Source organism: Coffea arabica, chromosome 7c (assembly GCF_036785885.1).
Source record: "Coffea arabica cultivar ET-39 chromosome 7c, Coffea Arabica ET-39 HiFi, whole genome shotgun sequence".
Lineage (NCBI taxonomy): Eukaryota > Viridiplantae > Streptophyta > Magnoliopsida > Gentianales > Rubiaceae > Coffea > Coffea arabica.
The window spans coordinates 28995826-29010789 of NC_092322.1; positions in this window are offsets into that span (position 1 = coordinate 28995826).

Genomic DNA, 14964 nt, shown 5'->3' on the forward strand with positions numbered 1-14964 from the left:
AGCCATGATAAGTCAGAATTAGATCTGTTAAAGTGAAGCCTGGTTTGGCGTCTTTGGTTGGGTCCTTGTTAAGCCAAATATGCCTCTGTGTTGTGTCTGATTTAGTTGAAATCAAGGACTCATGGTTGTTTGTTGTCTTGTCGTTCCCCCTCTTTGCTTCCTGTTTACTCTTTATACAATGATCTGTTCCTGTCCTTGCAAACTTGGGTAACCTGCTTGAATTTCCTTTCGATGGCTATGCTGGGATTTGAGGATTATATGAAACAAACAAAAATGATGGGTTCGGTTGGAAAGTCCTTAGAGGAAAGTCTACTGCAGCTTTGTCCATTTTGATTAGGCTGCATTTTACTTTCTTTTGTGTGCTGTTTTCTGTTGTAAGTTGGATTATCATGATTATGGTTGTTTAGTTTAGATAATGTTCCGTCGGAGTGTTAGGAAAATGAAGCTTTGATTAAACTTGCTCATGGAATCTGTGGACCTTTTTGTTTGGCCGAGGTTACAAGTGCAAAAGCTGCTGCACTCGTTTCTATACCTCTGCTGTTTTTCTTCGCAACAGCTCGTCAAGTGAGTTTTGTCATCTAATGTGCTGGTTAATCTTGTTCTGAAAAGGAAGAATTTGGATAAGTAGTGTTTGAGTTTGCATGCCTAGGGTCTAAAACACATGAATCATGGTCGAACCCCTTGCTGAAATGCAAACAAGCAGGCTGCCGAAACCATTTCTGCATGTATGTTTCCAGAATCTTATATGATGTCTTCCCAAATTTTCTGGTCTTTTGAATTGTGGTCACTAGGTAGTTTGTTGCTGGGTTTAGAGTCGTGATGCTGGGCTAAAAATATTTGATCAAGGTTGTGCATTTGAATCAAAAAATCTGGTCCACATGAATAGAAAGTTGCGGCTGGAAATTGCAGCAAACTTGTAAAAACAAAAGGAAGCATGTTTCGTTTTTTGTTGCAGAAGTCTAAGTTTTTACGTGGCTGCATGTTTTTGCATGAAAGTAATTTCTAAAATTGTATTTTGACCCCTTGGCTTCTAACTAATGTTACTTTGACCCAACTAATTGAATAATGTCTTCAACTTGGTCCTTGGTAGTTTTAACTTTTGCAATTTCATTGTTTGTTTGATTCCAATTAGCCACCTTGCTTTGTTTAAATTGCACTTCATGCATGAATTTAAGAGCTTTATGACCATGTGAGCCCGTGTTTGCATGTTTTATTTAATTTTCACAAATAAATTGGTACCCTGACCATTTCTTTTATTTTGGAGGGTAAATAAGCTATTTTTCTTTCATTTGGGTAGCTTATTCTTTCATTTGGGCACCATTCCAAGAGAGGTATAACTTCTTTTATCTTTTGTGTCTCTCCTATGTGATCCAACGTGTTAAGTGAAACTTGCATGTCTACATGCTTCCCTTGTTTTTCTTTAATTCCTTTCATTTACTTCATTTACTTTTGCTTTTTATTTAAGTAACTCTTTATGGGGTATGTGTACACCTCTTGGCTTGTAATAGATAGGGCTTGGAGGAGCATTCGATGAAGACCTGTTGAAGACATGTGCCTAGCTAGCAAATGTAATAGTTAGAGCTTTAATTGCTTTATGTGTCTTGCATGCTTAGTTGCTACGTGTTAATTTGCTTTGTTAGGGCCTTGCATCTAGTCGAGCATGCTAAATGTTATGTGCTATGTGTTTATGAGTGTTTGGCATGTCTACTCGCTTTCCATAGCCATGAATGAATGTGATGGATGAATGTACGTTTCTTCTAGTCCAACGTGTAACGACCCCACCTCCCCCTAAGGCGTACCAGAGGGTTCGGCGGGCCGCCTGCCCATCTCTCACCGGGACTCAGTCGTTCTTTAATCAAATCCAGAACAAATCACAAGAATAAATAGGGTCGCAATCCAAACTTAAAGTGGAACTTATATACATTGCTATCTCAAAAGGAAGTACAACCATCAAATGTACAAAGGTTCTCACTTCACCATACAATTAGCCCGTGCCAAGCACTAGGGCAGAACCATTACAAAAGAAACAAAAGACCTAGACTAGGCTAGTCTATGCTCTCATCCTGCTCGCCGTCCCCTGTTAAGGAAAACAAAACTAAAGGGGTGAGTTAAAAGCTCAGTGAGGTTCCAAACAGATAATCAAACAATCAATTCAATACATTAAACATGGAGTATCAATAATTCAAGAAACATTTACAATGGAAAGCAATAGTAACATTCATTAAAAGGATACAGCTCACAAGAAGCAATTCGTTCATTCGTTCATTCGTTCTCCTGACATTTCCCCTTATTCCTCCAATCATTTGAAAATGCATTTTTCGTTTATCAATAAACCCTCGTTCGTTCGTTCGTTCATTCATTCATTCACCCCCGTCCTGGCCGTTGGCCAGTCTCCACCAACCTACAGGGTAATACTCGAGTATACCAAACGTTCACCCAAGTCCCTAATCGCCCGACCGAATCCGCTTCTGGCTCGAGACGACCGGTAACAAGGGGCAATGGCCAGTTCAGCCCAAAAGGCTTACATTCATGCGCAAGTAACATTTCAATCATTAAATCCTTGAAAATTACACAGTTATTTAGGTCGAGTGCGATAAAGTACACACTCGCCTACAAAACTCATTTTGGAAATCATTAAAAGCAATTAACACATTAGCAAATGATAACAACAAGCCATAAAGTCAAATAAGGAACACTCACCTAGATATACAAAATAATGTGTAAAATATCCTTCCGGATATTACCCTTAGTCACCAATGAAACCTAAGGTTGAACAAGAGAACATATTACAGTTTATTGAGCAAAACATTTAAGGGAAACAAAGAAACCCGACTAATTAGGAGTAAAACGTGTAAAGATGACTTTCAAGTAAGAAGAGGGTTGTTTGAACCCCAGGATGAACAATCATGTTTTAAAATGGAAAACCGGTCATGGTATTGGCCAAACAAAAGTATACAAGTTCAAATAGAAACCTAGCCCTCGAGCGAAAATTTGGGCAGCACGCCCTTTGTGTTTACCTAATTTTCCAGCCATTTTGGCTTCATTATTTTTCCTCAACCACAACCCAACAGCAAACATAAGCAATTCAAGTCAAGAGCCATTCCATAGGCTCACAATATCATAAGAATAAGAATTACAACAATCACAAGTGCAGAAATTCAACTTAGCACAAGACAGATTTGACGTACGAATGTAGAAATAACATATCCGAAGCTACGCTTATCGGATTGAGACGAAACCTATGCCGTTTCGAAGCTAAGACACAGAGCTACAACATTCATGAAGGTCACTTGGTCCAGTTCCTAATGTAACGTAGTCAAATTCTCAAATTACTAAACCAGAAACCAATTCGTCGGCTGTTTAAACGCAGAACACTGTAATGGACATATCTCAGAGTACACAAGTCCAAATCAGGTGTTCTTAGAGGCATTTGAAAGCTAATTCAGAATACTACAACTTTCATGTTTTGGCAAAAAGCTAAATCAGAATGGATCCTAGTCGAAAAACGTGATAAACTGGACTTAACTGATCACACGGACTGCTTGGGAAATACTTACAATAGTAAGGGTATTTTGGACTTTTCATGTCCTACGTTGCTCCGATTGAGCTGATATTTTGTAGGCACCTATAAAATACCATTCTATACAACTTTCCTTCTTTGACCTAAGGCCAATTCAGCCTCTAACATAGGTCTACAAAACCGGACAGAATAGAAGAACAATTTTCCAGAATTCTGAAATTTTCAGTTTCTAGTGGAATTTTCTCAAATTTCTGGTTCTAATCACCACCAAACAACCTTATATAACCTTAATTACAACATTTACAATCATATAACAAGTTTAGGCAGAGAGCTATGAAACCCTAGCTTGCTTATTCATCCCAAAATTCATAACAACCACTTGCATAATCATGAAATTAAGCCAAAACTTAAGCTAAAAATCATCTTAAACCCAAAATTTAAGCAACAAGGATCATGACCAGATTTGTACCTCTAAAGCAAGACTTGGATGAGTGATAGTTCACTCCCTTTGAAATTTCTTGGTTCCTCAAGCTTCCCAACTGACAACCTCCACTTTAATCGGTTTGGAATTGGAATTCCTCACTTAGTTGTAGCAAATCAAGAAGATGGAATGTTTTTTTTCTTGCTCTCACTTTCTCACACTCTTTGGTTCGGCCAGCAGCAGAAATATAGAGAGGAAAGATGAAAAAATTAGTTAAGTAAGAAGCCAAAGTGTCTTGGTCAAGATGCTCTTAGGTGGCGACACTTGTCGCCACCACCACCTTTCTTTTTTTTCTCTTTCTTTTCCTTCTTTTCTAGCCACTAGTTTTGGTCAGCCTTAGCTGTAATATAAGAAGATATTTTGCTCAAGTATCAATGAACTTGTAGGGTAAGAAAGTGGTGGTCAAATGGTGCGTTCAATCGGTAGTGCGCGGGACCCGCCGGTTCGCGCCGTTTTTCTTAAAAACTCACGTACTAGGGTTTTTACTTCCCATTCACTAACCTTATATCATTGCTACCAATCACATATTATTTCTCACTTAAAAGTCACTTTTAATCCTCAAATTTAATCCTTACTCTGTACTGAAAATTCATCCGGCGAAAAATCGCGAAAACCCTAATTTTGCTCCAAACTTGAAACCGAAGCGTAAAACCCTATTCTCTAGGTTTACTTACACTTATTGTGAAATAATTGGGTAGTGGGCTTTGACAAATAATAATTTTCAAATAAAAGGATATTTTTGAGAAAAATACAAGAAATTTGCGAGTCCTCACATTGTTGCTAGTCGGAATTCATAGAATGGGCTAGTCCAACGCTAGACCCTTAGGGATTTCCCCTCGATAGTACATGTTTGCGTGATCATTACATGTCATGCATTTTTCTTAGTTTATCATTTGGCATGCCCCTCGAACCCCTTTTCCTTTTATTTTAGGATTTTTGCATTTCATGCTAGTTATAGGGTTCATTTGCTTGAGAGTCCCCTTAAATATGGGATATAGACGAGTGTGGCTTTTTCTAAGTCTTAGCACGCTTGTATTCCCTCTATAAAAGGGCAAATTGAGTCACGATTTAGGTCTCCCCGTACTCAATATGCATAAATTCCCTAGGCTAATGCACTTTTAAATCCACTCTACCGTTTTATACCCTCATCACACTTTCATTTTCCTCCCATTTTGCACACGTGCACCTTTATGTTTCTTCACTTGCACACGAACACTTTTATCATCACTTGCACACATGCACTTCATATTATCATTTCACATACCGTGCCTTGCCCACTCACGTGCACATTTTCATTTACATATTTATTGTCTTTTATTACTTTTCCAAACTCATGTCCTCACATTGCATACATGCATTCCATTCATTTGCATCCCACTCGCATTATTCATGACTTCTTCAAAGGATCGTTATTGGGCTTCACAATTAATGTGATTGGCACCACTCAACCTTTGAAGAGAAATTTCCCCCAATACCCCTAGGTCTAGGGTTTGCATTCATGTATTGCATCCAAATGTAATAAATTCTTTGGTTAAAACAAGAAAATCTTTGATTAAATCATGCAACTAGCCTTGGCTACGTCAAAGGGGTGCTTTGGATTTTATCTTTGCCTTCCCCTTTGTCAAATGTGACTCCCGAACCTTTTTCTTTGGTTTACGTGGACTAGGAGTCGTTTAAAAGGGGTTTCTTACTACTTTTTCCTATTTTTCTTTAAAAATTCATTTTTTGGTGACTTGGTACACCTTAACTCATTATCAAGTGGCGACTCCAATTTTTATTTCAAACCCTTTTTAAACTATAATTTTGGGTCAAATCGTCGCATTCTCAATCCCCCATTTAGACCCATTTTTTCTTTTAAATCACAATTCATTTTCCAATCACAAAAAATAATACATTTTTAAACCATTTATTTATTTTATTTATTCAAAAAAATGGGGCGCGACACCTGAGCTATATTCTACAGGGTATACGTCCAAATACGTTTGAAGAATTAGCTACTCGTGCTCATGATATGGAGTTAAGCATCACGGCCAATGCAACTGATGGGCTTCCCATTCAAGCTCCGCGAGTGCAGCCGCCTCGTCAAAGTAATGAAAGACAAGAAAATAAAAAGGGGGGCAAACCTCCTTCAAAATTCAGTAGTAAGGAATCCATGGCAATAAATACAGCTCCCATGAAGATTGCTACCAAATTGAGTCGAAAAGTCACCGAAAGAGTAGACTCTCCTCAAAATAGATCGGTAAGAAGACCTACTCTAAAAGAAATGCAAGAAAAGGAATACACCTTCCTCGAATCCGATTTACAAGGAATGTTTGATGATCTTTTCAAGGAGAAACTCCTTGAACTTCCCGACATGAAAAGCCCAGAGGAAGCTGGTCAAGTCAATGATCCAAATTATTGCTGTTATCATCGCTTGATTGGCCACCCTCTCACTAAATGCTTTGTCTTTAAAGACAAAATTATGGAATTGGCCCGTCAAGGAAAAATCCTTCTCGAGGAAGATAAAGCATCGACCAACCAAACAATAATAATGTTTGGGTCTGTGTGTTGTCCAATAGAAGTTTTATTCACAACAACCAGCACTTCGTCCAAGGAGTTTGAAAAATCCTCAATTGAAGATGTTATTAAAGATGACAACGAAAGATGGACTTTAGTCACTCGAAAGAGGACTTGCAAGCAAAAAATAAAGAAGTACATCTTTTCGAAAAGCCTTCATTCGACAAAGCCTGAAGTGACAATGAAACGACGAAATGCAACAAAGAAACAAAAGGGAGTGGCCACGAAACCAATTCCTATCCAATCGGGTATTGCCATATGTCATGTACACTCGAAAAATTGGTCATTAATTGGCCAATTATATTTTGCCACGTGTCAAGGTGAGATGTTCCAAATTAATTCAAATTACAGGGGTATCTCCACCAATCAAATCACATCATATCACATGTTTATCGAATAAATATCTAAATATTTATTTCTTATTAAAGGGATAATATTTAGAGTTGTTTAATCCAAGTATATTTCTTATATACTGCAATGGCCTGGCCAGTCAAACGGCGTCACGTCACGTGTCCCCACAAGTTTGGCCAATCGAAGAATTACTTATCTCTTTATTAATAAATATAAAATGAAGAGATAATATTTGGCTAGCACAGTCCTAATATGACTGCACGTATTGCAAGATAAGTGAAGTGGTACACAGGTCTCCAACCTCTACCCCTTGCTACAACTATAAATAGAGGTCTTTCAACCAAATTAGACACACACAGATACACAGAGGGACTTCAAGAGGCACCTCATACACTCAAGTATTGAAGTTTCAAGCTACGAAGGGTTGGATTTTCAAGCTCTCCAAGTCTTTCGCATATCAAGGCTTGAGCCTCCAAATATTCTCAAATTCTTCAAATCTTCCATATCAAAATTTGAAGGAGTCAGTGGTGGATCCAAGAACAAGCTGCAAAGCCCTTGGATTGGTGTTCGAGGAGAAGAATCGAAGGAAACTCTCCATAAGTTCGAGAAACTTCCAGAGATTGTACCGCCATATTTTCTAAATTTATATATCACATATTTGTCGCGTATTTCTTTTTCTTGTCATTTTGCAGACTTGAAAATTTTACCGCGTACAAATTTTTGACACGCCCGGTGGGACCATCTCTGCCTTCCATCTCTTCTTCTCGAATATTCAACTATCACCAATGGCACCGAAGAGCAACAAAATCATGATTGCACGTTCCAAGGCTACTGATGTTGAGCCTATTCAGGAAGCTGCACGCGTTACCACCAATACCCGCACTATTGGTCCCGTGACAAGGAGTATGACTAGAGCCTCCACCCAAAGTAGCATGGAAGCTCCATCAATGCCAACTCCCATCTTCGGTTCAACGTCACCAATAAGCTATTCGTCCACGATGGGAATCCAAGATGTTCCTGCCTCAATTGAGAAGGCTCTTGCCATGCTCGAACTTGGATCCGAATCCAAGTTCTCTAAGGATGACGATGATTCATCAAGCACTGGATCAGCCTCTTCACATGAAACTCTTCATTCAAGATTTTCTATTGAAGATTCTACTGCTTCTTCTGCCGCAATGTCGGCCATGATGACAAATACTTTAAGTCTCGAAGAACAAGTTTCGAACATGTCCAAGATGATGGAAACCATGATGAAACACATCAAGGACCAAGATGCTCTCATTGCTCAACTGCTCACTCAGAAAGATCACGCTGCTGAAGGAAGCCATGCGAATCCTAAGGAGCACCAAAAGCGTGAAATTCCCTCATCTAAAGGTAAGGACAAGGTGAAGGAAGTATATGTGACCGCCGATGGAACTATCCCCGTGGAACAACTGAAGGAACTTGTTGAAGGCGTAATCAAAGATAAAAGGGAGGGTGGTTCAAAGTCAAGTTTTACCTACTGCAAGCCTTACACTGCTAGAATCGATAACCTCGCAATGCCTGCTGGATATCAACCGCCTAAATTTCAACAGTTCGATGGGAAAGGTAGTCCAAAGCAACATGTGGCCCATTTTGTCGAAACCTGTAATAACGCTGGAACCTATGGTGACCTGCTAGTCAAACAGTTCGACAGTTGGGAACAGTTAGAACAAGAGTTTTTGAATCGCTTCTACAGCACTAGAAGAACCGTTAGTATGTTGGAGTTGACTAACACTCGTCAATGGAAGGATGAACCTGTGGTCAACTACATTGACAGGTGGAGAAGTTTGAGTCTCAACTGCAAGGATAGACTATCTGAACCCTCTGCCATAGAAATGTGCATCCGAGGAATGCATTGGAGCCTGATGTAGACACCAAATTTTGAATTGATTTATATGCTTCGTTTTAGTGATAAGTCTTGTCTATTGATTTTTGTTTATCTCATGATTTTTGTTTTAAATGGTTTGCATTTTTGTTTTGCCCCTTTAGATGTTATTTTATTTTATTTTTATTTTTATTTACTTTTTAGTTTTTTAGTTTTTGTTTTTTAAGTTTTAGCGTAGAAAATCATGAAAAAATGAAAAAAAGGAAAAATCATGAAAAATGAGGAAAAAGAAAAAGAAAAAATAGCATTTTTGTTTTTATTTATCTATTTTAGTCATTTCTACTTAATTTAAATTTTGTTTTTGTTTGGTTCATTTAGGGAAAAAAGAAAAAAAGAAAAAAAAGGAAAAAATGATGAAAATGGAAAATAAAAAAAATTGCATTTTTGTTGTTTCTAGTTTATTTATTTTATCCAATGTTAATTAAGTGGGTTTTGTTATTATTATTGTTAATATTATTATCATTTTGGTTTTGTTAAATATCTTTTAAAAAAAAAGAAAAGACAAATGCAGAAAGCTGCGTTTTGTCGCAGCTTTGCAAGGAGGACCTCGGGCAGCCCTTAGCTGCAAATATGGAAGAGATGTTCAAGGCTTTAGGGTTAGCTGACCTCCTATAAAAGAAAAAAGAAGGGACAGCCGCAACTGGGGGGCAAAAACAAAAGAGAGGAAGCTACGTAGAGGGAGAGAAAGACCAGAGAGCAAGGGAGATATGACGGAGGAAAATCTAAAAGAGAGAAAGGAACGGCTATGGAGTGAAGGGTAGCGGCTAGGTTTTGAAAAAAAAAGAAAAAAACTTCAAGGAAGCTACGGGCTTGGCTGGGGAGAAGAGTGAGCTGAGAGAGGGAGGCGCGGCTGAGAAGAGAAAATCTGGGCGACGGCTAAGGGAGGTTGAGGGAATAGAGTAAACAGCGGCCGAGAGAGAGGGGAGACAAGAAGAAAAGGAGCGGCAAAACAAAAAGGAAAAGACTGGGTCTTTGTGAACTGGGAGAGAAAACCACCGAAAGGAAAAGAAGGAAACCCGCTAGCAGGTTTTGGGCTGTGAAAGACAAAGGTCTGGGGGCGGCTGGAACAAGAGAAAGAAAAGAGAGAGATCAAGAGGAAGCAAGTGGAGAGGAAGGAACGTGAGCCCAACAAAGGACAGCCCCCAATCTCAGGGCCAGAAGGATAACGTCCGTTTCAACGTCCAGGTATCTGATAGCCATCATTTTCTTCTCCTCTTATGTTCTGAAGTTGTAAAATGCTGACTTCAACGTCTTCATTCTTTTGTTTTCATAAGTGTTGATAAAGATCCAAACTTTGAGTTTCTGTTTGCTTTCTATATTGATACTGAGCTTGTTAGTAGCCATGATAAGTCAGAATTAGATCTGTTAAAGTGAAGCCTGGTTTGGCGTCTTTGGTTGGGTCCTTGTTAAGCCAAATATGCCTCTGTGTTGTGTCTGATTTAGTTGAAATCAAGGACTCATGGTTGTTTGTTGTCTTGTCGTTCCCCCTCTTTGCTTCCTGTTTACTCTTTATACAATGATCTGTTCCTGTCCTTGCAAACTTGGGTAACCTGCTTGAATTTCCTTTCGGTGGCTATGCTGGGATTTGAGGATTATATGAAACAAAAATGATGGGTTCGGTTGGAAAGTCCTTAGAGGAAAGTCTACTGCAGCTTTGTCCATTTTGATTAGGCTGCATTTTACTTTCTTTTGTGTGCTGTTTTCTGTTGTAAGTTGGATTATCATGATTATGGTTGTTTAGTTTAGATAATGTTCCGTCGGAGTGTTAGGAAAATGAAGCTTTGATTAAACTTGCTCATGGAATCTGTGGACCTTTTTGTTTGGCCGAGGTTACAAGTGCAAAAGCTGCTGCACTCGTTTCTATACCTCTGCTGTTTTTCTTCGCAACAGCTCGTCAAGTGAGTTTTGTCATCTAATGTGCTGGTTAATCTTGTTCTGAAAAGGAAGAATTTGGATAAGTAGTGTTTGAGTTTGCATGCCTAGGGTCTAAAACACATGAATCATGGTCGAACCCCTTGCTGAAATGCAAACAGGCAGGCTGCCGAAACCATTTCTGCATGTATGTTTCCAGAATCTTGTATTATGTCTTCCCAAATTTTCTGGTCTTTTGAATTGTGGTCACTAGGTAGTTTGTTGCTGGGTTTAGAGTCGTGATGCTGGGCTAAAAATATTTGATCAAGGTTGTGCATTTGAATCAAAAAATCTGGTCCACATGAATAGAAAGCTGCGGCTGGAAATTGCAGCAAACTTGGAAAAACAAAAGGAAGCATGTTTCGTTTTTTGTTGCAGAAGTCTAAGTTTTTACGTGGCTGCATGTTTTTGCATGAAAGTAATTTCTAAAATTGCATTTTGACCCCTTGGCTTCTAACTAATGCTACTTTGACCCAACTAATTGAATAATGTCTTCAACTTGGTCCTTGGTAGTTTTAACTTTTGCAATTTCATTGTTTGTTTGATTCCAATTAGCCACCTTGCTTTGTTTAAATTGCACTTCGTACATGAATTTAAGAGCTTTATGACCATGTGAGCCCGTGTTTGCATGTTTTATTTAATTTTCACAAATAAATTGGTACCCTGACCATTTCTTTTATTTTGGAGGGTAAATAAGCTATTTTTCTTTCATTTGGGCACCATTCCAAGAGAGATATAACTTCTTTTATCTTTTGTGTCTCTCCTATGTGATCCAACGTGTTAAGTGAAACTTGCATGTCTACTTGCTTCCCTTGTTTTTCTTTAATTCATTTCATTTACTTCATTTACTTTTGCTTTTTATTTAAGTAACTCTTTATGGGGTATGTGTACACCTCTTGGCTTGTAATAGATAGGGCTTGGAGGAGCATTCGATGAAGACCTGTTGAAGACATGTGCCTAGCTAGCAAATGTAATAGTTAGAGCTTTAATTGCTTTATGTGTCTTGCATGCTTAGTTGCTACGTGTTAATTTGCTTTGTTAGGGCCTTGCATCTAGTCGAGCATGCTAAATGTTATGTGCTATGTGTTTATGAGTGTTTGGCATGTCTACTCGCTTTCCATAGCCATGAATGAATGTGATGGATGAATGTACGTTTCCGCTAGTCCAACGCTAGTCGGAATTCATAGAATGGGCTAGTCCAACGCTAGACCCTTAGGGATTTCCCCTCGATAGTACATGTTTGCGTGATCATTACATGTCATGCATTTTTCTTAGTTTATCATTTGGCATGCCCCCCGAACCCCTTTTCCTTTTATTTTAGGATTTTTGCATTTCATGCTAGTTATAGGGTTCATTTGCTTGAGAGTCCCCTTAAATATGGGATATAGACGAGTGTGGCTTTTTCTAAGCCTTAGCACGCTTGTATTCCCTCTATAAAAGGGCAAATTGAGTCACGATTTAGGTCTCCCCGTACCCAATATGCATAAATTCCCTAGGCTCATGCACTTTTAAATCCACTCTACCGTTTTATACCCTTATCACACTTTCATTTTCCTCCCATTTTGCACACGTGCACCTTTATGTTTCTTCACTTGCACACGAACACTTTTATCATCACTTGCACACATGCACTTCATATTATCATTTCACATACCGTGCCTTGCCCACTCACGTGCACATTTTCATTTACATATTTATTGTCTTTTATTACTTTTCCAAACTCATGTCCTCACATTGCATACATGCATTCCATTCATTTGCATCCCACTCGCATTATTCATGACTTCTTCAAAGGATCGTTATTGGGCTTCACAATTAATGTGATTGGCACCACTCAACCTTTGAAGAGAAATTTCCCCCAATACCCCTACGTCTAGGGTTTGCATTCATGTATTGCATCCAAATGTAATAAATTCTTTGGTTAAAACAAGAAAATCTTTGATTAAATCATGCAATTAGCCTTGGCTAGGTCAAAGGGGTGCCTTGGATTTTATCCTTGCCTTCCCCTTTGTCAAATGTGACTCCCGAACCTTTTTCTTTGGTTTACGTGGACTTGGAGTCGTTTAAAAGGGGTTTCTTACTACTTTTTCCTATTTTTCTTTAAAAATTCATTTTTGGTGACTTGGTACACCTTAACTCATTATCAAGTGGCGACTCCAATTTTTATTTCAAACCCTTTTTAAACTATAATTTTGGGTCAAATCGTCGCATTCTCAATCCCCCATTTAGACCCACTTTTTCTTTTAAATCACAATTCATTTTCCAATCACAAAAAAAATACATTTTTAAACCATTTATTTATTTTATTTATTCAAAAAAATGGGGCGCGACAGTTGGCGACTCCACTGGGGACATTTGAGAGTCCGAGCAAATTTGATTTAATCAACTTTTTTCTTCTTTTAACCCCTTTATATATCACATTTGGGTGTTTTAGGGTTGCATTTTTCCTTTTTAGGATTTTTGCATTTCACACGTGTCCAACTACTCCCTCGTTCGCGAATATATGATTGTTTGATTGGATGTATGTTTACTTATTTATCTCGCGCTTGCATTGCATTTTGGGTGGGGGACATCACCCTAGAGCCTCGCGTTGGTTCTTGATCCCTCCCCTCCAAACGAGCACTAGCATACGTGCATACGCTTTAACTTTTTCACCCATTTATTTTCTTTTAGTGGCTTGTCACGCCACTCCGCCCTGTTAGGATTTTAGGCGACCCACTTGGACGTGTGATCGTGACACGACGTGTGCGTAGCACGATCCGAAGGGTCACTTAATCTTCCGCTTTAAGCTTTGGGTTAATAGCCTTTAGCTTTTAGTCGAAGATTGAGGATGTGTGATAGATTCACTCAGACATGTGGCCGTGACACGACGTGTGCGTAGCAATGTCTGGGGAATCGCTCGAGCCACCGACAAGGAACCTTGGGAGTGATGACCTTTGGTTTCCAAGTCTGAAGGCTCGGGGACCTATGACTTATCGAGTCTAGATGCATTAGTGAACCCTAACCTCATGCATCCATGATAGCTTGCCTAGGGTAGAGTCGGCCTAATCCTGAGCTAGGGACACGATTCACGAGGGGAGGGATCCAACCCCTCTTTCCTTATCTGCCTTTGTTGCTTTATTAGCCAACGTGTTATGTGATTATGTGCTGAACTAACGTGTCCTTGTTTCTTGTCTTTTGCATTCACAAACGTTAGGAAATAAGAGGTCTGGCATGATCCTCTTTTAGGACCTACCCTTATAGATAGGCTATTGCACGTTTAGAAATTTCGGTATATTTTGTTCATAAATTAATAATGCCATACCATTTTAGGCTTACCCTGGCAAATAAAGGGTTCCTTAGGTCACGTTTCATTTCGAATTGCATTTTTCCTGCTTTAATAAATGGTATCATGCAAAAACCCTAGAAAGGGAATGCCACATAGGAAATCCCGTGTTTAGGAATAAGCCACCTTGTGTCTCGGATATATAATCCAATGAGACTTGCACGTTTACATTTTGTACCATCCAAAGGGGTAGTGCACAAGGTAAGGTCGGATCCGATCGTCTTCATAAGAGCGATTTTTGGAATATGAGCATCTAATAATCACTTTTTGGCCATTTTATCATAATTGGTAAAATTCCCTTGCGTAAAAGGACATTAATTTAAAGAAAATTCACAAGTGATTTCTCCTATTGAGACGATAAATAAATTGAGGCCAAAATTTGATTTTTAGAAGGTCATAGACTAATGCACCTCAATAATTTTGAAATAACCAATGGCCGGACAATTCAACCAATTCAGTTTGCCAATTCATTCAATAAATCATCAATTCATTTGACCAATTTACCCTTTTTAGGGTCATCCGGTCGATTTTGAATAAATCATCAATTCATTTGACCAATTTACCATTTTTAGGGTCATCCGGTTGATTTTGAATAAATCGTCAATTCATCTGATCAATTTACCCTTTTTAGGGTTATCCGGTCGATTTTGAACAAATCGTCAATTCATTTGACCAATTTACCCTTTTTAGGGTCATTCGGCCGATTTTTGAATAAATCACTAATTCAATTTCATTCATTTGGTCAATTTACCCATTTTTAGGGCAACCGAGCCGATTTTGAATAAATCAAGTTTCGTTCAATCTATTTGATCAATTTACCCTTTTTAGGGTGATCTGATTAATTTTGGATAAATTAAATTTCATTCAATTCATTGACCTGTTTCCCTTTTAGGGGTAATCCGGTCGATTTTTAA